General features: G+C 45.6%; 1 protein-coding gene across 2 annotated transcripts in view; it reads right to left on the reverse strand.

The window, feature by feature from the left end:
• The window catches only part of LOC147106200 (potassium voltage-gated channel subfamily KQT member 1-like), a 793,335-nt gene that overhangs the window by 91,046 nt on the left and 678,164 nt on the right, over window positions 1–24,125 (reverse strand). The gene's annotated exons all lie outside the window — the stretch shown is intronic.

The following is a 24,125-nucleotide window of genomic DNA, read 5'->3' on the forward strand; positions in this document are numbered from 1 at the left end:
AGAAGTTTAAAGCACAGAAGGAGGCCATTCAGCCTATTATATCTGTGCTAGAGTTGGAAAATATTCAGCTGAGCAACAGGGGAAGACGACAACAATTACCCACGCAATCTGAAAGACTGAACATACACTACGACCTGAACCAGCAGCATTATTTTTAAGAAAATGTAAAACAGCGGGACCCCTTTTCAAAGGTGTACAAGACTGAAAATTATCCATGCCGCCATGATACCTCAAAAGCTCGAAGAGGGCAAACAGACACTTTAGTACCAACATAAAGGGAAATCCAGGTAATAATGATTTTAAACTCTGTGTTTTAAAGTTTCCTATATAGAACTTTAAAATTGAACCCTACATGCATTAGGATTCAGTCAAATTGATCCCCCTGGAATGAGTCTGATGCCTACCAATAGCAAGAGAGTAGTTGGTCTGCAATAGTTTGTAAAAAAAAATGTATTCATTCCATTGGAGCAAAGGCAGATAAATGGAGCTGAGGTACAGATTAGCCATAATCTAATTGAATGGTGGAACAGACTTCCAGTATGCCTTCATAAGATCTCACTCCAGTCTTTGACAGCGATAGAACATCAGATTAGACCTCATTTTATGCTTAATATATTAAGCAAATGTATTTTACCAAACTAGCAGACTAGAAACAACCATAAAAATAAGAGTGCAACAGAAAATGGGGCCAAAGCAAGGAGAAATGGTATATCTGAATGCACGCAGCATTCGTAACAAGATAGATGAGTTGATGGCACAAATAGATACAAATGGATATGATTTGATCGCCATTACAGAGACGTGGTTGCAAGGTGATCAGGGCTGGGAACTGAATATTCCAGGGTATTTGACAATTCGGAAGGACAGACAGAAAGGAAAGGGAGGTGGGGTGGCTTTGTTGGTAAAGGATGGGATCAGTGCAGTGGCGAGAAGTGATATTGGATCAGAAGATCAAGATGTAGAATTGGTTTGGGTGGAGATAAAAAATAATAAAGGGAAAAAGTCTTTGGTGGGTGTAGTCTACAGGCCCCTGAACAGTAGCAATACTGTTGAACAGAGTATAATTCAACAAATAATGGAGGCCTGTTAAAAAGGTACGGTAATAATCATGGGTGATTTTAATCTCCATATTGATTGGACAAATCAAATTGGCCATGGTAGTCTTGAGGAAGAGTTCACAGAGTGCATCCGGGATGGTTTCCTAGAACAGTATGTAATGGAACCAACCAGGGAGCAGGCTATCTTGGATCTGGTACTGTGTAATGAGACAGAATTAATAAATGATCTCATAGTAAAGGATCCTCTAGGAAAGAGTGATCATAGCATAGTTGAATTTCAAATTCAGTTGGAGAGTAAGAAAATTGTATCTCAAACCAGTGTCCTGATCTTAAACAAAGGCAATTAGAATGGCATGAGGGCAGAACTGGCTAAAGTGGACTGGAAAAATAAATTAAAGGGTAAGACAGTTGAAATGCAGTGCTGGACATTTAAGGAGATATTTCATAACTCTCAACAAAAATATATTCCAATGAGAAAGAAAGATTTTAAGAGAAGGGAGCACCATCTGTGGCTAACTGAGGAAGTAAAGGATGGTATCAAATTGAAAACGAAGGCATACAATGTTGCCAAGATTGGTGGGAGACCAGAAGATTGGGAAATTTTAAAAAACCTGCCAAGGATGACTAAAACAATAATAGAGAGAAGATGAATTATGAGAGAAAACTGGCAAGAAACATTATAGTAAGAGCTTCTACAGGTATATAAAAAGGAAGAGGGTAGCTAAAGTAAACATTGGTCCCTTAGAGGATGAGACTGGGGAATTAATAATGGAGAACGGGGAAATGGCAGAGACTCTGAACAAATATTTTGTATCTGTCTTCACGATAGAAGACACTAACAACATCACAAAATGGATAATCAAGGGTCCACAGGGAGGGGAGAACTAAAGACAATCACTATCACTAGGGAAATAGTACTTGGTAAAATAATGGGACTAAAAGACAAGTCCCCTGGACCAGATGGCCTGCATCCCAGGGTCTTAAAAGAAGTGGCTGCAGAGATAGTTGATGCATTGGTTGCAATATACCAAAATTCCCTGGATTCTGGAGAGGTCCCAGCGGATTGGAAAACCGCAAATGTAACACCCCTATTTAAGGAAGGAGGGAGACAGAAAACAGGAAACTATAGACCAGTTAGCCTAACATCCATCATTGGGAAAATGCTGGAGACCTTCATTAAGGAAGCAGTAGCAGGGCATTTGGAAAATCATAATGCAGTCAAACAGTCAGCATGGTTTTATGAAAGGGAAATCATGTTTAACAAATTTGCTGGAGTTCTTTGAGGATGTAACGAGCAGGCTGGACAAAGGTGAACCAGTAGATGTGGTGTATTTGGATTTCCAGAAGGCATTTGATAAGGTGCCACATAAAAGGTTACTGCATAAGATAAGAGCTCACAGAATTGGGGGTAATATATTAGCATGGATAGAGACGTGGCTAACTAACAGAAAGCAGAGAGTCGGGATAAATGGGTCATTTTCCGGTTGGCAACCGGTAACTAGTGGGGTGCCACAGGGATCAGTGCTGGGGCCTCAACTATTTACAATCTATATTAATAACTTGGATGAAGGGACCGAGTGTAATGTAGCCAAGTTTGCGGATGATACAAAGATGGGTGGGAAAGCAAGTTGTGCAGAGGACTCAAAGAATCTGCAAAGGGATATAGACAGGCTAAGTGAGTGGCCAAACATTTGGCAGATGGAGTATAATGTGGGAAAGTGCAAGGTTATACACTTTGGCAGGAAAAATAAAAAAGCAAATTATTATTTAAATGGAGAGAGATTACAAAATGCTACAGTTCAGAGGGACCTGGGGGTCCTTGTGCATGAAACACAAAAAGTTAGCATGCAGGTACAGCAAGTAATCAAAAAGGCAAATGGAATGTTGGCCTTTATTTCAAGGGGGTTGGAGTATAAAAACTGGGAAATCCTGCTACAACTGTACAGGGTATTGGTGAGACCACACCTTGAGTACTGCGTACAGTTCTGGTCTCCTTATTTAAGGAAGGATATACTTGCATTGGAGGCAGTTTAGAGACGATTCACTAGGTTAATTCCAGAGGTTGAGCAGGTTGGGCCTATACTCTTTGGAATTTAGAAGAATGAAAGGTGATCTTAATGAAACATATAAGATACTGAGGGGGCTCGACAGGGTAGATGCAGAGAGGAGGTTTCCCCTCATGGGGGAATCTAGAACTCGGGGGCACAGTTTTAGAATAAAGGATCGCCCTTTTAGAACTGAGATGAGGGGAATTTCTTCTCTCAGAGGGTCGTAAATCTGTGGAATTCTCTGCCCCAGAGAGCTGTGGAGGCTGGCTCATTAAATACATTTAAGGTGGAGATAGACACATTTTTGCAAGATAAGGGAGTGAAGGGTTATGGGGAGCGGGCGAGGAAGTGGCTTTGAGCCCAAGATCAGCCATGATCTTATTGAATGGCGGAGCAGGCTCGAGGGGCCAAGTGGTCTATTCCTGCTCCTATTTCTTATGTTCTATACAAAATAGTTATTTTTGTACAGTAGCTAACCTTCCACCAAACTATTTAAATGAGGAAAATGATAAAAAGATTGTAATTCTAAGACTGAAGCTAATATTTTAAAACGCACACGGGGCGATTTTCGACGGCTCATTCAGGCGCTAAAAAACCTCCGAGGTGACCAAGATGGGGTCTTAAGCTGAAACACTAGTTTAGCCCGTGTTTAGCACAAGATGCCATCTTGGTAATGGAGTTTTAGCTTGCGCTAGCAACTGCCGCCCGGAGAATTGTTAAGGAGCTGATTACCACTTAAATTGCCTACTTACACTCATTTGCTGCTGGAGGTTTAAATAGGACTTTTGATACACATCGGGAGACTTTCTGGGACGCTTTGTCAAGACTTCGCCAACACTCTATCAACATTTATTCTGGAAATTCTCAGAGAAATTCACCTAAAAAGAATGAGTGCTGCACTACTCTACCATATTGGGCACCTTATAGGCGTCACCAGGAGAAAGGGAGTGCTTGGTCATGGGCATTTTGCTAGGGGGTCCTCCTTGGTCTGTAGGAGAAATGGCAGGAGGACATGAGGCCAGGCAGAACAGCACCAGCTGTTGCAGGAGTGAGAGACAGGAGAGCAAGGCGGCGTCCTTCCCCACTGCAGGTACAGGACATCCCTCCTCCTCCACCAGGACCTCCAGTGTCGCGTCCAAGAATCTGTGCACCCTCTCACTCAGTCCCTGAGCCATACTAAAACCTGCCACTGTGTGCCAGCCACGCACGCACCCCACACCTTCAGTGGAAGTGGGTAAATGGAGCCCACTTATACTGCTCCATGAAAATTATGTCTAATCATGCTTGAGTGCTAAACCTGCCTTAGCACCTCCAGGCAAATTCAAATTATGGTAATCAGCAATTAGGACCAAAATTGCATGCTAAAACGAGGCTTTCAAATAATCGTGTCTTATTAGCACAGCACCCAATTAGCACCTCTTGTCACCAAAATAACCCACCCCCCCGGTGTTTTTCCATTCTGAAAGGAATGTGAAACTGATCAACACTGACTAGTTGCACCTCTGAAATTTCCAACTGCCAAATTTAAACAGCACATGGGGTAGAAATTGGACCTCGTTAGGACCATTTTGGGCAATGAGGCCCAATTTTGTGGACCAATGCCCTGTGCCCCAAGGAAACCTGATAAAAGTCCAGGCCTAGAAATTCGTGAACACTACAAAAGCTGCCTGTGCCACTGCCTAGGGTATTAACGGCTGCCAAAAATGGTAGTGCTGGCAGGACCAAAAAATTAGCGCTGGGGACTAATTAATGTTAGCCCAGCACTAAACTCATTGTGCAATGCCATCCTGGTGGCCTTTGTCCTAGGAGAAGACCCAAATATAGCGTAGCCGCAGCAAGAACGGCCTACTCTGAAAGTGAGGCTGTCATTTCAAAAAGCATTGTTGGTCTCTTAAAGGGAACTGCCTTCTGAAATGAAAAAAATAAAAATCATGTAAAAATAGGCAGTTTTTAGCCCTTACAGCTCAACTGCCTTCTAAAAAAAAAAATTAAAAAGTATTTCCAACTGGCAGTCTTCAGCTCTTAAAGCTGAATTCCCTTCCACACCTAAAAAAATGGGAAAAGTGTTTTAGCACTAACATAAATGGCTCAGCAAGCCAGGGAAAGGGCACCCAAGGTCTCGCACACAGCATTCCAGCTTTGTGCAGGAGGTTAACACTGTAAGAGAGGTCCTTTACCCACAGGGGCTAGGAGGCCCTGCAGAAAGAATGATGTGGGACCACATCACCGAGGCCGTCACTGCCAGCAGTGTCACCCCCACCACCTGGCACCAGTGCCCAAAGAAGCTTCATGGACTCAGACCAGTGAATACATCTTCAAAAGCTGTCTCCTACCAACTACACCACTAGACTCACGCACTTCTCAATGCTCGACTCCACCGCACCCCCCACCACCATCACTCACCTACCAACAATCTGTACCAAACACAAGTCAAATCTCCCATTCCTAGCTTCACCTCACCCCCTTGGAAGAGATGGTGCTGGCCATTCCTGGCATATGGCTGAGCCATTAGCCAGCGGCGGAGCTGAAAGGATATAAGACGCTGGTATCCTCATATGTTATCCTCCTTCTCGCATGCACCTCTTGCTTTCCCTCCCTCCCCTCACCACAACTCCACTCTTGTGCCCAAGAAATGCAACCTGCCCAGCCCATGGTTGGCCAAGAAGAGGGAGTGGAGAGTGAAGAAGAAGAAGAAGAAACACCATCGCTTGTTTTGACACTCCCAGCTACCAGCTCCTCAAGGTCCACCAGCAAGGCTTTTTGCAGTGTCCCCTACTGAAAGTCAGCAGCCTTCCACCAGCCATGCTGCAACCACTGGGGTAGCACTGTGTGACATCAGTAGGTTAGACAAAGATACACACAAGACAGTCACTAAGGGAATGCATTAGGGTGATGAGTTGATTTATTGATGTCATATTGGATGGATAGATGTATAAAGTTTGATTGGAAAGTTTGCTTTGTGGTGGCTTTTATTTCAGCATTGTGGCCAAGAGGACGCTGTGATGGTCAGTAACAGAAGGAAGTTAAGGTGTGGGACAAATGTTGAAAGGGGCTTGTGGTCACTGGTACTGTGGTTGGATAATTCCATCCCGGATATCCCGGCCAGAAAGGGACTGTCTAGGTTGCATCCTTCCTTCTGCTTCCTCCTCTTCTTTGTCTTCCCCTTCTGCGTCTTCCTCTTCCCTCTGTGAGCGGATGCTGTAAATCTGAAATAAAAGCATAAAATGCTGGAAATACTCAGCAGGTCAGGTACCATCTCGACCTGAGACGTGAACTCTGTTTCTCTCTCCACGGATGCTGCCTGATCTGCTGAGTGTTTCCTTCATTTTCTGTCTCCTCAGAGGCCTTCCTTTACCATCCATTGTCTTGTAATCGTTCAGCAGCACTCCCTGCACTGTTAAAAAAACGTTTTAACATGTATTGCACCAGGCCACTACATAAATAACATTTTAAAAATTCAGTCCAAAAGCTTAAATGCAAACTTACCTGAAAGATATGTGTGTTCCTTTAAGAGGTGCTGATAGCGTCTGTCAGTCTGCTGAATGCTTGCTTTTCAAAGCAAGCTTGGGACCCAGCGCTGAACTCAGCGCTAAGGTTGAAGTCCACAGAGGTGACATTAGATGTCACCCTCTCTTCATTTACATCTTGAGGGCCAGCATTGCTACCGCCAAGTCCAGCGCCAGAGAAGGGCAATAGATTGGTGGCTGACATTTTTCGCCAGGATCGCGGCGCAAACGGTTGGCAGTAAGTAGCCCAATTTCAGGGCCTCAATGCCTAAAACAGGTGTTAGCTTCTTTAAATATGTAAATGAGAAGCCTAATGCCTGCTTTAGGTCCCCTCACAGAAATTCAGTGATGATCCAATCGACCCAATTGTAATCCAACTTGGCTGAGATTAGATAACTCAGATGAAGTATCAAATCTGGAAGTTTCCTATTCTCTATGGCTGGAATTTTCCGGGGTGGTAGTGGGCGTGATTGGTGGCGGGTTGGGTGGGACAGTTGTTATTTTTGACAGTAGGTCATGAGCCCGCTGTCATCCTACCCCTACGCACCTTTCCCCCAGGTGTGTCTGTCGTCGTGGAACCGACCTGACCAGCAGCGGCAGACAACCTAATTGAAATCATTATCAGGTAGTTTACAGGCACTTAATAGCCTTTTTCCACTTACTTTTTAAATTTCCCTGCATGGCCATTGGATTCACACAGCTCGGGAATTACATCTGTCAACCTGAGGCGGGTGTTCCGTGGCCATTGCTCCAGCTGATTACTTGACAGCATCAAATGTACAGTAAAAGCTCCCACCTGACAGATGATCACTTTCCTCAGGCAAAAGCTGTTGCTCAGTCAATTTCCAGCACAGATTCTGCAGGCTGCAAGTGTTTCCAGCAAAGTCTCCATCCAGTGTCACCTCATTGGATGAACTCTCTCACCATTGACAGAATGCTTCTGATATCTGTACTTCACCTGTCATCTATTCCATCAACATGAGTACCATTTATACTGTCTCACCTTGGTCCTCAGAATTGGACCATGATGAGCCCCAACACCAGCAGCACCAACAACACCAACCTTCTCTGCAATCACCTGATGCTGCACTGGACAGAGGGCATCAGCACCCGAGCACATTGCTGCCAGAGATGGCCTCTTCATGGCCAGATTTACTTCACTTTACGTTGTACACCCTGGCTGCCACATGATGCGCCAGATTAGCACCACCTCACACCAACACCATAAAGCATCCCCACAATGACCAAGCCATTCCTTTCACACTCATCACCATTGCAAGGGGTACTGTTATGTCTCACCATTCATTGCAACTCACTAAGCCACTTCCAAAGGTGCACACAAATCTGTCCAAGACCGGAAAGTGTTGAAAATAAAGATTTTTATGTTTGACACCACATTAACAGAAACTTCACAAACATTGGATAAAACATCCAAGTGGCTACCCTTGTGTGTTGTTAGTTGGTATGATTGCACTAGGATGAGGGTGCGTGTGAGGGGGTGTGAGGGGGTATGAGGGTGAGTGTGAGGGGGTGTGAGGGTGAGTGTGAGGGATGGCTAGTGAGATGGGGATGTAGTAATGTTGATAGAGAGAGAGAGGGATGGGTGGAGGTGCAAGGTAAGTTGTTGAGTAAGGATGTGCAGGAGTAGGGTAAGGAAGACAGAGTGATGGGGATGCAATGAGAGGCACAGCAGGATGAGGTTGAGTGTGGCTTTGTACTAACGTTTCCTGATCTAATGAGATCATTGAAACATTTGCAGCACTGCACCCAGGTCCTCCTGAACACATCCCTGCTTGTGACCTCCTCTGCAATTTGCAACCAGGCTGTTTTAGGGAGGTCTCTTCCGCCCATCGGAAGGGAAGAGGACCTCTCTGCATGCTCTGTCTCCCTCCTTAAGCATAGGGAGGGAGTCATCGGAGAACCTGGGTGCAGCCCTCTGCCTCTGTGCAGTGATTGTCAGTGTTTGCAGCACTCCAATGTTGTAGTACACTGACAGCACTATGTTAGATTAAACTTCAAATGTAATGTGGCCATGGTCCCTTTAAAGCTCCCGGCTGAAAACGCGTCATGAATGACGTCACTTGCCCTGTTCCATCTAATTGGGCCGGGTAACGTGCTGGGCAGGCTTAATAGGCCTCATCAAGGTAAGTTAATTTTCAGCAGCGGGGTCGCGACCTCCCACGGACACCACCCGCACCGGACCCGCCAAGTTAGGCAAAATTCCGGCCTATGACTTGGTTCCACACTGGGTGGTGCATTTTACATAGAATTTATAGCACAGAAACAGGCCATTCGGCCCAACTGGTGTGTGCTAATGCTCCACACTAGCCTCTTCCCTCTCTACTTCATCCAACCCTATCAGCATATCCGTCTATTTCTTTCTCCCTCATGTACATATCTAGATTCCCCTTAAATGCAGCTATGCTATTCGCCTCAACTACTCCATGTGGTAGTAAGTTCCACATTCTAACCACTCTCTGGGTCCATTGAATCATCTAGGAACCTTTCCCTAGGCATTCATTTCAGGAAAGAAAATAAGAAGTAGATGTTCTCTAATTGCACTTGGGCATAAATGATCGCCTGGGCGCAGCGCATGTGGAAAATCAGGCAGGGAGGATCACACGGCCGCAATGGAGATCGCTCGATTTTCTGTCCATTTAAATGAAGGAACGGAAAATTGGGTGGGTTCTATTGCGGCCATGTGATCCTCCCTGCCTAATTCTCCTCTATATGCTGAACCCAAGTAATCCTCTATATCCAAGTGCAGTAAGAGAAAAATTTGCCCTTAATTCTCCCCCACAGTCTGTGACATGAAGCTTTAATCAGCAGCTGGAAGTCAATCAGTGAAAAGAGTAACTGATTGCTGAACAATGATCAATCTACAACACTATGCTTAATAACAGTTATCAAGATGGATAAATGTTTTGTGTCTTCTGTTCTGTGTTATGCATGTTCATTCTCATGTACACAACAAAATACTAAGCTATTACTGCACAATTTAACCACACAGTTCACACAGAAGTGACATATGCTTTTTTACAGTCACATCTTTATGACAGTGATTTGAGTCTGACTGCAATTATAGGTAACACCCAGGGGTGGACTGGCCATAAGGGAAATCGGGAGATATCCTGAGTGTCCCCGTTATTGCTGTATTATCGGTGTCCACCTTTTTCTGTCAGAATCCTGAAGAATCCTGCGTCCTTTCAGGGGAGCTTGTCCGCCCCTGGTGACACCTAAACTGCAGAGTGAAGTCATCACAGCTTGTTGATCCATCTTGTGGTTTTGTCGCTTGAGTTCAGTTCTTCCCTGATGGTATAACTAAATTTAGAGATTTGCTAGTTATGTGACACTTTGCCTCTCTCAAAAGCTAAAATTGCTGTTTTATCTACAGGTCATGCAGTCATTGCCTTCTTCTGGTTTTCAGGAAATCTTTTATGCAGAAGTGAGCTTTTATTAAATAGCAGATAAGGTAAATCAGAAAGTAGTGTTTAGCTAACATCAAGCATGAATTTAAAGCCTGAAGATTGTTGGAATTACATAGAATTTACAGCACAGAAACAGGCCATTTGGCCCAACCGGTCTTTGACGGTGTTTGTGCTCCACACGATCCTCCCATCCTACTTCTTCTCACCCTATCAGTGCATCCTTCTATTACTTATCTAGCTTCCCCTTAAATGCATCTATGCTATTCACCTCAACTACTCCAGGTAGTAGCATGTTCCAATTCTAATGACTCTCTGGGTAAAGAAGTTTCTCCTGAATTCCTTGTTGGAGTTATTAGTGACTATCTTATATTTATGGCCCCTAGTTTTGGACTCCCCACAAGTGGAAACATCTTCTCTACTTCTACTCTATCAAACCCTTTCGTAATTTTAAAGACCGCTATCAGGTCACCCCTCAGTCTTCTCTTTTCTAGAGAGAAGAGCCCGAGCCTGTTAAATCTTTCCTAATAGTTATAACCTCTCAGTTCTGGTATCATTCTTGTAAAATAGGAGGCAGGTCGAGCCAACAGTGTATATTTAAAATTTTAAAAAACATCCACTGCAATTTTGCTCTTGGAACATATCAGAAGCAAAACTGAGTTTAAAACCACAAATGTGCAGAAGTAATTAACAGCTGAAGAAATGTTAGCCTGCACCACTTTAAACATTCAGTTTGTGATGTGGGACCATGAATTTTCATTCATGATCTATCTACAAAGCTTTGCTGACCCATAAAATGGCACTAACAGGAAAGTAAATTACAGGAGATTATAATCCTTTAAGTGTTGTAGACCTGAAGTGACTACAGAATCAAAAGCTACTATGAGTGAAGTGAGTAAGTGAACTGGTGCTCTGGCAGTCAGAGGAAGTGAAACCCTTTTCTATTGGGAGGTCTCACGCCTTGTCTGCACACAATAGTGCTCTCAGCCCAAAGTTGGGATCTTCTCCCAATGTCAGGTTTTCAAAGTCAGGTTTATGGGCTGAATTTTTCCGGCACCGAGTGCGGGTTTGGAGGCGGATCTGCTGTCAAAATCGCAATGATTGACAACAGGTTGGGAGCCCGCTCTGAACCCGCCTCCACGTAAGTTTCCAAAGTGTCGGGTCTGCGATTTCAGAACAGACCTGACACCAAATGGCGGGGAAGGCATTTAAGATAGTTAAATGCTTGTTAAACACTTGTTAGCTACTATTTTGCCAGCCTATTTCTATTTTCCCACTTTTTTTTACAAGGTTCACGTCGTCCAGAGATCACGTCAGGTAAGTAGGCTGGGTTCTCTGTCTCTCCATTGCTGTGAATAGGTGACAGCTGCAAAAGTGGTATGAAAGCTACCATTTCACAGCTGGTCACTTTCCAATGTCAGAAGCTTGAGCCTTCAGGACTTGAAAGACATTTTTGAGCTTTATGCAGTGTGGAAGTGTTTGGGGTAACCTCTCTATCCACTGTCACCTCCTTGGAGTGAGCTCTCTCACCATTGACTGATCGCTTCTGTCATCTCAACTTCAGCTGCCATCCATTCCAGCGACATCGGTGCCCTTGAAAAATTCTCACCTTGACCCTCTGAATCCCTCCACGATCAGCCCCAACACCAACATCACCAGGCACACCAGCATCACCAACAACAACACCAACCTTCTCCGCAATCACCTGATGTTGCACAGGACATCAGCACCCAACCACATTGCTGTCTGGGATGGCATCATCATGGCCATATTTACTTCACTTGACACTGTACACCCTGGCTGCCACATGATGTGCCAGGTTGACACCACCCCACACCAACACCTAGAGCATCCCTACAACGTCCAAGCCATTCCTTTCACATTCTTCACATTTGTGGAGGGGGGGTCTCAACATTCACTGGAACTCACAAGGTGAGCACAGATCTGTCCAATAAGGCAAAGTGTTCAAAATAAAGATTAAGGTTTGACAAGCCATTAACAGAAAAGTTACATGAACATTGCAAAAGCACCCAAGTGCTTACCCTTGTGTGTTGTTAGTTTGTATGCTTGCAGTAAGTTGAGGGCGAGTGTGAGGGGTGGCTACTGAGATGGGGAAGTGATAATGTAGATAGAGAGGGATGGGTGGAGGTGCATGGTAAGTTAGTGTGAGTAAGGATGTGCAGGAGTAGGGTAGGGAGGGCAGAGTGATGGGGATGTGATGAGTGGCATAGGAGGATGAGGTTGAGTGTGGCTTTGCAGTAACGTTTTGTGATCTACTGACATCATTGAAAGGCTTGCGCCACAGCAGCCAGGTACTCCCGACAACATCCCTGCTTGTGCCCTCCTGTGCAATGTGCAATCAGGCTGCATTGATCTCCTGGGGAGGTCTCTTCCGCCCTTTGAAGGGAAGAGAACCTCCCTGCGTGCTGTGACTCCCTCCACAGTGTCATGCGAGAGCCTGGGTGCAACCATCTACCTTTGTGCATGGCTTGTCAGTGTTTGCAGCACCTCAATGCTGCAGAATACCGACAGAACAACTGTCAAAATGAATGTGGACAAGGCCCCTTTAAGGAAACCGGCTGATGACGCGTCATCAGATGATGTCATCAGACCCGCATCCGTTTAATTGGCTGGGAACCCTGCAGGGCGGGCTTAACAAACTCAATCTATGTAAAATCACTCGGAGAGAGCGGGCTGGAGTCAGGAGTGGGCTGGGACCACAACACCGACCCCAGCCGCAATGGACCCATCTTGGTTGGCAAAATTGCAACCTATGACTTTGCACCATGCACATGTAGTTTTCCCGTTGTTGTTGAATCCACTTGCAATACAAATGGTTGATTCAATACTGATAGGAACCTGCACATTTACTGAACCACTTCCAGTAGACCAATAGGCCACTTTAAAAATGTCTTGGGATCAATTGTTTCCATACGTATAATCTTCCCAGAACAAGGACATCTTTCAAAATAGGAAATAGCTCCATGCAATGACTAACAACAATTTGAATTTAGACATCACCTTTAACATAGAAAAAACATCCCAAGATGCTTCACAGAAGCGTAATGAGACCAAAATGGAGGCTGAGCCAGTGGAGGAGATATTAGGAGGAGTGACTAAAATTTTAGTCGAAGAGTTGAGTTTTAAAGACAGTCTTAAAGGAGGAGAGGGAGCAGCCAATGTAGGTCAGTGAGCATAGGGATGATAGGTAAATGAGATTTAGTGTGGGATAGTATAGGGGCTGCAGAGTTTTGGATGAGCTGAAGTTTACAGAGCATGGTGGATGTGAGGCTGGCCAAAAAAGCATTGGAACACTTGAAAGAGTAGGGGAGTTCTCCTCGATGTCCTGGCCAATATTTATCCCTCAATCAACATCACTAAAACAGATTATCTGCTCATTATCACATTGCTGTTTGTGGGAGCAGGCAATGTTATGGAGGTGGAAGCAGATGGTCTTTGTGTTGAAGAGGTTATGGGGCTGGAAGCTCAGTTCAGGATAAGTAGGATGTTGAGGCTGCAAACATTTTGGTTCAACCCGAGACAATGGCTGGGATGTGGGATGGAATTGATGGAGAGGGTATAGAGTTTGTGGCAGGGGCTAAAGATGATGGATTCGGTCGGTCTTCCTACTGTTTAACTGGAGGAAGTTTTGGTTCACGACGTTGGACAAGCAGTCTGACAACAGAATTAACGGAGCGGTCAAGAGCTGGAGCTATGTGTCATCAATGTACATGTGGAACCTGACCCCATGTCTTTGGAATGATGTCACAAAGAGGCAGCATGTAGATGAGGAAGAGAAGGGAGCCAAGAATACATCCTTATGGAACTCCAGAGGTAATGGTGCGGGGGTGGGAAGAGAAGCCATTGTTACAGAGGCTCTGGCTACGATTGGATGGCCAAGAGTGGAACTAAGCAAAGTAGTCCCACTGAGTAGGTAGTATTAGGATGCCAGGTGTAAAATTATTCCAATAAATCACCATATATTTCCTGAGGATACAGGGCCTCTTCTTCCTTCTGATCTGGTGGGAATGGTAGCATCGTGGTTGTGAGAGTTCAAATCCCACCATGGCAGCTGGGGAATTTAAATTCAGCTAATTAAATAAATCTTGAATATAAAAGTTAGCATCAGTAATGGTGACTATGAAACTACTGGATTGTCGTAAAAACCCATTTGGTTCACTAATGGCCTTTAGGGAAGGAAATCTGCCGTCCTTACCTGGTCTGGCCTCCATGTGACTCCAGACCCACAGCAATGTGGTTGACTCTTAACTGCCCTCTGAAATGGCATAGCAAGCCCCTCAGCTGTACCAAACTGCTACGACAAAGTCACTGTGGAGTACCTTCACCACAAGGACTGCAGCGGTTCAAGAAGGTGGCTCACCACCACCTTCTCAAAGGCAATTCGGGATGGGCAATAAATGCCGGCCTTGCCAGTGACACCCACACCTGTGATTGAAAAAAAATGATAACCTTGACCTTTGTGTAAGGGTTCAGGACATCTCACCTCCACAGCCCTTTGTCAAATTAATTTGTAGTCTCCTTGTACCAACGTGAGCAGGTATTCCCAACGGGCTCGCCTGCTGTGGATCTCAGAGATAAGAGTGGAAGACCGATCCTTTCTTTTTCACACAGTTGGGGTGAGTGATGTGAATGTACCCACAGAGCTGTCACCATGCATGTACTGTACTTTAATGTTCCTTTTTTATCCATTGTGGGAGTACCAATTTTTCTGAAAATGGTGTACACACATTGCATCTGTGGACAAATTGTGGAAATCCATAGTACGACTGGCATCCTCTTATATAGTGAAATCTTGGAATTGTGTGCCATCAACTGATCTTGACAATCTAATTGAACTCAAGCAAAATACAGCTTTAGCAGTACACAGAGTATTTTAATTGATTTCTATCTGACCAGCCAGCCTGTTCAATAATTGCAGTTATGTTCCACACCGCAGCACACTTCCTGAGCTGCCCCCACATTGTCCTTTTTCATTTGAATTCTACTGCCATATCTGCATGTGTGTCAGAACCTTGTCACAACACTCATTTATCATCTTAGTCGCCATGGGCAATAATTAACTTCCGTTCACAACCAGTGGCTGAAGGGGAGACAACAGCAGTAGCCAGACAGTCCTGGAAGGAAACGAGATCTACCACACTTCAGATAAAAATGCTCCAAAAGGACCGACTAAAGCTTTCACTGGTACCTAAAATTTAACAATGTGTGCCGAGTTTCTCGAATGAGCTCAGAGTCCTCACTATATTTCTTGCAGGCTTTCCCTTTCGAAGTCTTCAGCCAGTGTTTATTGCCATGCCAATGCATACTGCTGTGCTTTCGTTCAGCTCTGCAATTTAATTAGTGCTTGGATGTGGAAAATCTGCAAGCTAATACAGATATTGGATTTGAGATTAGCCGAGGAATGTCATAGCTGGTTATCTGAATGACGTCTTTTGCTAGATAAAAAACAAAGAACAGAATAGCAATGCAGTGACCAGCAATATCATTTTCCTTGGACAGTCAACACTGTGTGTAGAAAATGAAGCGGCAGCACAGTACTTTTAGTAACTGACCCCATTCAGAATTATCAGCTCTTTCCGTCAAACTTGTGCTCTCCAGAAAACAGTTGGCTGATCCAGATCATATGTATCACTGTGTTGTAACACACCCTGAATGAAGTCAAGGCTTTACTGGAAACTTATCTCTCTCAGTGCTGTGTAAATCTTATGTAAATAAATCATATACCGTTAAATTTCCACTCAGTTACCAAAAATGGAACTACAGCCTAGAAATTATTGTTGGCGATATTAGCTGATGATCACACAGCAAGTTCTTATGACACTCTGTTTATTTTAAATAGTTTAATACCTCTAGTAAAGTAGGGGTATAGGAATGTCTTACGAAGGTAGTAAGCATTCATTTGCTAATATCGACAACAGTAATATCTAGGCTTATCAAAACTTTCATTGCAGGGGCTGTTATTATGGCAGGAATAATCAATAATTTCTATGCATCTTGCCACCACTGTGTGCTTTGTTGAAACTAGCGAAAGTCTGAAATTCCTTATCGTATAAATTAATCACCGATAGTGCAGCATCTACCACAGATGCAATGACACTGAGACAGTGACAGCAGATGCATATACAGTCATTTTGCATGCACGGGTCAAATGTATAATCCTGTGCATATGCATCAAATCCTTGGTGTCATCACATTGGATCAAACCTCAATACGTGAATGAATTAGTCAAGTCAATGCACAATTTCCCCTTAAACCAGATTCTCTGTATAGTTACAGTCCTTTTGCTCTCAGAATGAGAGAGACTTGGGCCTAGAAATTCAGTATAGCCACTTTTGGGGCGGTAAAGTCGGGCGGGCGCTAAAGTTTGCGCCCACCGGAAAGTGGAGGCCACTTCGCCGACATTCAGTAGCTTTGGCCAAGGAGTTTGCTCGAGCGCTAAAACTGGCGTTGCACGCCTATCTTTAGGCGCTAAGCCGGCGGTGCAGACTGATACCGCCGAGTCCGGGCGCAGCGCAGGTGCAGTCATGTTTTGATTGACAGCAGACACCCTGGCGCCGGCCAGCTCTTAAAGGGGGAAGGGTCGACTTGGTCTGCTGCCACGCCCTGGATACTGCAGCCCTCCAGCTAGGCCTAAACACTGCTGCTGGAGAGAAATAGCGCCAGGAAGGATGCAGAGGGCCCGTGAGCGAGCGCAGCGCTTCTCTGCCCATGATTTAAAGGTGCTGGTTAGGGCTTTGGAGAAGAGAAGCCATATCTTGTTCCCGGACAGTGGCAAGAAGCCTCCCAAGAGGGTGTACAGGAGAGCCTGGAGGGAAATCGCCCAGAGGGTCACAGCCAACAGCGATGTCCCCAGGTGTAGTGTATGTACCCGTCTACCTTTAAGGGAACTATTGAATGTAACCGTTCACCTTTAAGAGAACTACTTTAGGTGTGGCACTATTTGTTTGGCTTCTGTATACGGTAATACTGATAGTGACCACACCAGTATATAAGTGTTGTGGCAGGATTGCTGGGGCAGATTCGCCCTGACCTTCGAATAGTAAAGACCTGTTTGTTTGTTACTCCTGAAGTCTGTGTCGTTATTAACTGTACAACCACAGACTTTACAGTGGCGACGAGTCCGATCGTACCCTGCGGCAAGACTACCAAAGCAACGAAGAGCGTCGAAGAGAGGCAACCGCCCTCGTCGTGCTGCTGAAAGAAAACACGAGGCTGCAGCAGGAGGAAGGAGGAAGACTTTAGCAATAAAAGCTTCCATCTGCAACAGGCACTGACTACCCTTCTACCACGGTGCGGAGTGAGCCGATCAGCTGAAAAAAAAAGGCGGCCACGGAGACTGTGAGTAGGGGAAGGTGTAGAGAATATCCAGAGGATAAGGGCTGTGCACTCGACCACGGTCGAGGGGGAACGGAGCCGGTCAGAAAGTCGGGTCCAACGGCGTCGTGAGACAGTCGGACCTCGATCAGAGGGAAAAGCCGGGCAGCGACCGCAGCCACGAAGCGCTGAGACTGGGAGTAGGCGCGGGAAGAGAAACCCTGCTGCAGCCGGGGAGGGAAACACCGGTCTGCGAGAGGGCTGGGAGGCGAACAGGAACCGTGCGGGTGGGAGAGAGAGACAGAGCCGAGCAAGGGGAGAGAGACTGCGCGAGAGCCAGTCCAGCGGCTGAGCTGTTCTCCACCAACGGGGTACCCAGAGCCGGTAGAACCGAACGTGCGGGAGAGGGAGAGACAGAGCCAAGCAAGGGGAGAGAGACTGTGCGAGAGCCAGTCCAGCGGCTGAACTGTTCTCCACCAACGGGGTACCCAGGGCCGGTAGAACCGAACGTGCGGGAGAGAGAGCGACAGAGCCGGGTACGGAGAGAGAGACTGCGCGAGAGCCAGTCCAGCGGCTGAACTGTCCTCCGTTAACGGGGTGTACCCAGCGCCGGTAGAGCCGTGCGGGCGGGAGGAAAAGACAGAGCCGAGTAAGGGGAGCTGTGCGAGAGCCAGCCCAGCGGCTGAACCTGTCCGCTGTGGGGAAAGCGTACCCCTTCCACCAGGAAGAAACGCGGGAAGCCGCCATTAGGCGGAGGAGACGACAGAAGCGGGAAACCGCCATTGAAGTGGGCGGGGAGAGAAAGGAAGAGCGGGAAACCGCCATTTTCGCGGGAAAACCGCCATCTTAACTGACATACCGCCATTGAAGTGGGCGGGGAGAGAAGGAAAGAGCGGGAAACCGCCGATTTCGCGGGAAAACCGCCATCTTAGAAATAAACAAATAAATAAGAATACTTAAAGAAATACTGGTGCTGCTCCCAAGGGAAGAAAGATGCCAAAGCGAGGGAATATTAACGACTTTAATTCTGAAATAGAAGACTGGGCCACGTACGTGGAACGCATAGAGATCTATTGCGAAGCCAACAAAATAGAGGAAGACGACAAGGCGATAACATTGCTAAACTCGATGGGGGCAAAAACATACGGGCTCTTGATGCATCTAATAGCACCAGATAAACCAGCGGATCAGACCTTCGAAGAGATTGTGGCTGTGCTGAAGGACCACTTGAACCCCACATCGTTGATGCTGGCTGAACGATTCAAATTCTACGCAAGAACGCAGAGGAAAGACGAAAGCAATGCGGAATACTTGGTCGAACTGCGTAGGCTAGCGAAATACTGCCAGTTCGGAGGGAATCTGACAGAAACACTGCGGGACAAGTTCGTATGCGGATTGTCCAAAGAAGGGACGCAGAAGCGACTACTGGAAGAGAACGACCTCACACTGGACAGGGCTGTCCTTATAGCTGCATCGCACGAAGCCGCAGCGAAAGGAACGGCGGAAATGCAACTAAAGGCGGCGGCACTCGGGGTGGACCAAATTACTTCAAGCACAACAAAATGCTACCGTTGTGGGAAGACAACGCATGACCAGAATCAATGCTGGTTTAAGAACCAAGAGTGTAGGAAATGTGGCAAACTGGGTCACATCGCGAAGGTATGCCGGTCAGGGAAGAAGACCAACAATCAAAGGAAGCCACCACAAGAAAAGTACAACAAGGCACACAAGGTGGCTGAGAAGGGTTCAGATGAACAGAATTCAGACTCAGACCCAAACAACCAGGAGCTGGGTAGTCTGAGAATCCACAATGTGGGTAAAGAAACGGATCTACAAACCATCTGGGTCATACTAAAAATAGCTGGAGTCCAAGTAAGGATGGAGCTGGACACTGGATCAGCTCTATCAGTCATCAACCGAAGGGACTACCACCGGCTATTCTCTCACATACCTTTAAGAAATACCAAGTTCGTATTACAGACATACACGGGGCATAACGTATACCCCATGGGGAAAATAAGAGTCAAGGTGAGAGATAGGGGTAAAGAACACCCAAGAATGAACTTGTACGTATTACCTGAAGGAGGACCACCACTTCTAGGACGGGAGTGGATTAAGAAAATAGATATGGAATGGCACTACCTAAAAGCCATAATGAGGGAGGACTCGGTGCAAGCTATCAGCTCAGATTCTGAAATGGATGACGATAAGACCAATTCAAATATGGAAGACAAGGCTAAAAGGGACTTGCCGACGATGGGGAAGGAAACGAAGACATGCAGAAGGACTTATGTTACCAAGAAGAATAAAGCTGCAGAGCAGAACTCCAGGTTGACAGAGAATTCTGAGCCTGTTCAAGCAAAGGATTCATCCACGACGGAAGAACACCGAGTTCGGACTCAAACTTATGTCAAAGTACGACAACAATTAGAACAGTTGAGTGACCGTCTCGTACAAGAGATGAAAAATATGGAAAAGTTCTGGGACACCGAATGGGAGAACCTGGAAAGACAACAGAGACAGCTAGCTCAAGCAGAGAGCGACCATAGAGCCATCCTGGCCAAATACCAATCACATTCCCCTGATGCTGTTCAGGAACTAGAATATTTACAGAACGAACCAAAGGAAGAGGAATCTTCAGGAAGCCAGGATTTTATCCCAGTTCATCTCTACGACTCGTTGCAAGCAGAGTGTAACAAGTTGAAAGAACAGTATGAACAGGCCCAGACTACAATCCTGGAAGGGGTTAACTCGGCAACCTCCGAAAAGCTAGTTTTAGTGAAAGCATCTGAACAGCTAAAGGTTGAACATGAGCGAGAATTACAAAGGCTGCAGGAAATGTTTGATGAGCTCCAGGCCAAGACAGACTCATCGGTAGAGATTCCATCCATCGATGAAAAATTAGAGGTGGAAGACATAGCAGAACATGAAATTCAAGATGTCCAAGAACTCATTAAATTATTGAAGGCAACCCAGGACAAATATGAGGCGGCAATGGCCGAGGTTCAACAACTTGAAGAACATATTCAACTAGGAATCCGGGCAGTGGAAGGAAAGGCAACTGGAAGGATCACAGAGACTGTAGGAATGGCCCCTGGACAGGAGTTAGAGAACATCAAGGCGCAACTTCTTCGAGCGCTTAAAACCAAAGTACCGGAGGAAAGGAAGGTGAAAACATTGGAGGGAAAGGTGGATGAAATGGAGAAGACTCTAATCCACAGTGTCCCCGTAGAAGAGTTAACGGCCAGCCAACTCTTACACACGCTGAGGGACAAGACTCCAAAACGGGAACACGAGTTTCAGGGTTCAAAGGGAAAGAATTCGGAGCTTCCAAAAGTCACGGAGATAGCTGAGGTGGCAACACAGCTTTTACAAGGATGCCAAAAGTACGCTGAATTGCGTCAAGGGGAACAGAAGGGGGTGGAAACAGATACTCCAGTAGAAGGATTAAATAGCCTGACAACGAAATCCCCGATGGAAGGGAAGGTATTGAACTCACAAATGAGGCCAGTAGTGAAGGAATGGCAGACATCCCCGGAAGAGCGGAATGAATATGAATGTTTGAAGAAGTCTTTTCAAGAAAGATGGTTAGGGAAGGAACCACCGTCGGCTAACGTCCAGATGGATAAGAAGGAAGTAGAAGGGCCTCTCACTGGCCTAACTCAGGACGACCCCGAATATTACCATGACCTGTTGAGTGACACTGAATATTACGAGGATCTGGTCTGCTCAGTTTGTGATGAAAACTCCCAAAGTGCTGAAATCTGGATGAAGCACTTAAGGTCTAAGGAACATAGAGAGTTGGTGGCGCTACAGCTGGCAGCCAAGAAAGGAGCTCCGAGAGTGTCAAAAAGGCAGAAAAGAAAAAGAAGAAGCAGAAGATAATAACTGTCTAAAATATTAGCACTTCTAATGCAATGGAAAGGAAGGATATTAACTCGGATGAAACGGAATCTGTATGGGTAGAAATGAGAAATAGCAAGGGGAGGAAAACGTTAGTGGGTGTGATATTTAGGCCTCCAAATAGTAATATGGAGGTGAGGGAAGGCATAAAAAGGGAAATTAGAGAAGCGTGCGATAAGAGCACAGCTGTCATCATGGGTGACTTTAATTTACATATTGATTGGACTACCCAAATTAGTAAAAATTCTGAGGAGGAGGAATTCCTGGAATGTTTTCGGGACGGTTATCTGGACCAATATGTCGAGGAGCCGACTCGAGATCAGGCCATTTTAGACTGGGTATTGTGCAATGAGAAGGGACTTATCAGCAATCTTCTTGTACGAGGCCCCTTGGGTCAGAGCGATCATAATATGATCGAGCTCTCAGTCGAGATGGAGAGTGAGGAAATTGAATCAGAGACTAAGGTCCAGAACTTAAATAAAGGGAATTACGAGGGTATGAGACGGGAATTGGGTAAGATTGATTGGGTGGTGTTTCTGGGGGGATTGACAGTGGATAGACAATGGCAAGCATTCAAAGATAGAATGGAAGAATTCCAGAACATGTTTATACCGGTTTGGCATAAAAATAAACCTAAAAAGGTGACTCAACCGTGGATAACGAGGGAAATTAGGGACAGCATAAAATCAAAAAAAAGGGCATATCAACTGGCAAAAAAAAGCACCAGACCGGAAGATTGGGGGCAGTACAGGATACAGCAAAAGAGGACAAAGGGATTAATCAGGAAGGGGAAAATAGAATACAAAAGTAAACTTGCAGCAAACATAAAGACAGACTGCAAAAGCTTTTATCGGTATATCAGGAGGAAAAGACTGGTAAAATCCCAAGTCGGTCCCTTGCAGTCCGATTCGGGAGAATATATAATGGAGAATAAGGAAATGGCAGACCAATTAAACTCATACTTTGGTTCTGTATTCACAAAGGAGGACACAAATAACCTCCCAGGAATATCGGCAAACATAGGGACTAATGAGAGGGAGGAGCTGACAGAAATTAGTATCTCTAGGGATATGGTGTTGGGTAAGTTGAGGGGACTGAAGGCCGACAAATCCCCGGGGCCTGATAAACTACATCCTAGGGTACTTAAGGAGGTGGCCCTGGAGATAGCAGATGCTCTAAGGATCATCTTCCGGAACTCCATTGACTCGGGAACAGTACCCGTGGATTGGAGGGTAGCTAATGTTACCCCAATATTTAAAAAGGGGGGTAGAGAGAAAGCAGGGAATTATAGACCAGTAAGCCTTACATCGGTTGTGGGCAAAATGCTAGAGTCCATTATTAAGGATAAAATAGCGGAGCACTTGACAAATGGGGAAAGGATCGGACAGAGTCAACATGGATTTACAAAGGGTAAATCGTGTTTGACTAATCTGCTGGAATTTTTTGAGGAAGTAACTGGTAAAATAGATGGGGGAGAGCCAGTGGATGTGGTGTACCTTGACTTCCAGAAAGCCTTCGATAAGGTTCCACACAAAAGATTATCGTGCAAAATTAAGGCTCATGGGATTGGGGGCAAAGTATTAACGTGGATAGAGAACTGGCTGGCGGATAGAAAACAGAGAGTTGGAATAAACGGCTCGTTTTCGGAGTGGCAGGCAGTGACCAGCGGGGTGCCGCAAGGATCTATCCTGGGACCCCAGCTGTTCACAATATATATAAATGATCTGGATCAGGGAATTGGATGCAATATTTCCAAATTCGCTGACGACACTAAACTAGGAGGAGGGGTGGGCTCTGATGAGGATGTCAGGAGGCTACAGTGCGATTTGGACAGGTTGGGGGAATGGGCGGATACACTATAATGTGGATAAATGCGAGGTTATCCACTTTGGGGGTAAAAACAGGAGGGTAGATTATTATCTAAATGGCAATAGATTGGGAGATGGGGAAGTGCAGAGGGACCTGGGTGTTCTTGTGCACCAGTCACTGAAGGAGAGCATGCAGGTGCAACAGGCGATTAAGAAGGCAAATGGTATGTTGGCCTTCATATCAAGGGGGTTCGAGTATAGGAATAGGGATACCTTACTACAGCTGTACAAGGTGCTGGTGAGACCGCATCTGGAGTATTGTGTACAGTTTTGGTCGCCCCATCTGCGGAAGGATGTTCTTGCCATGGAAAGAGTGCAACGGCGATTCACCAGGCTGATACCTGGAATGGCGGGAATGACCTACGAAGAGAGATTAAATAGTTTGGGCTTGTACTCACTGGAGTTTAGAAGATTGAGAGGGGATCTCATCGAAACATATAAAATTATGGCAGGCCTGGACAGGCTGAATTCAGAGAGAATGTTTCCAATGGCCGGGGAGCACAGAACCAGGGGCCACAGTCTAAAAATAGCGGGCAAATCATTTAAAACAGAGATGAGGAAGAATTTCTTCACTCAAAGAGTGGTGAGCCTGTGGAATTCCCTGCCACAGAGGGCTGTGAAGGCTAATTCAATAAATATTTTCAAGAGAGAATTGGATATATTTCTGAAGGCTAAGGGGATTAAGGGTTACGGAGAAAAGGTGGGGACGGGGTACTGAACTGGTAAGATCAGCTATGATCTCAGACGAAGATCAGCCATGATCTCATTGAATGGCGGAGCAGGCTCGAAGGGCCGAATGGCCTACTCCTGTTCCTATCTCTATGTTTCTATGTTTCTACCATCTCAGGCGGGACACTACGAAAGGAACTAAATTAGTTGAAAAACTGGGAAATATCAAGACAGCCAGTTGGTTGTAAAAGTCCGCACTGCTGGTTCAACAGGACGAAAGTTCAAGCTGTTACGTCAAGAAAAAGGCTATGGA

Source organism: Somniosus microcephalus, chromosome 16, assembly GCF_052327205.1.
Source record: "Somniosus microcephalus isolate GS21.2 chromosome 16, FLI_Smic_1.0, whole genome shotgun sequence".
NCBI classification, from domain to species: domain Eukaryota; kingdom Metazoa; phylum Chordata; class Chondrichthyes; order Squaliformes; family Somniosidae; genus Somniosus; species Somniosus microcephalus.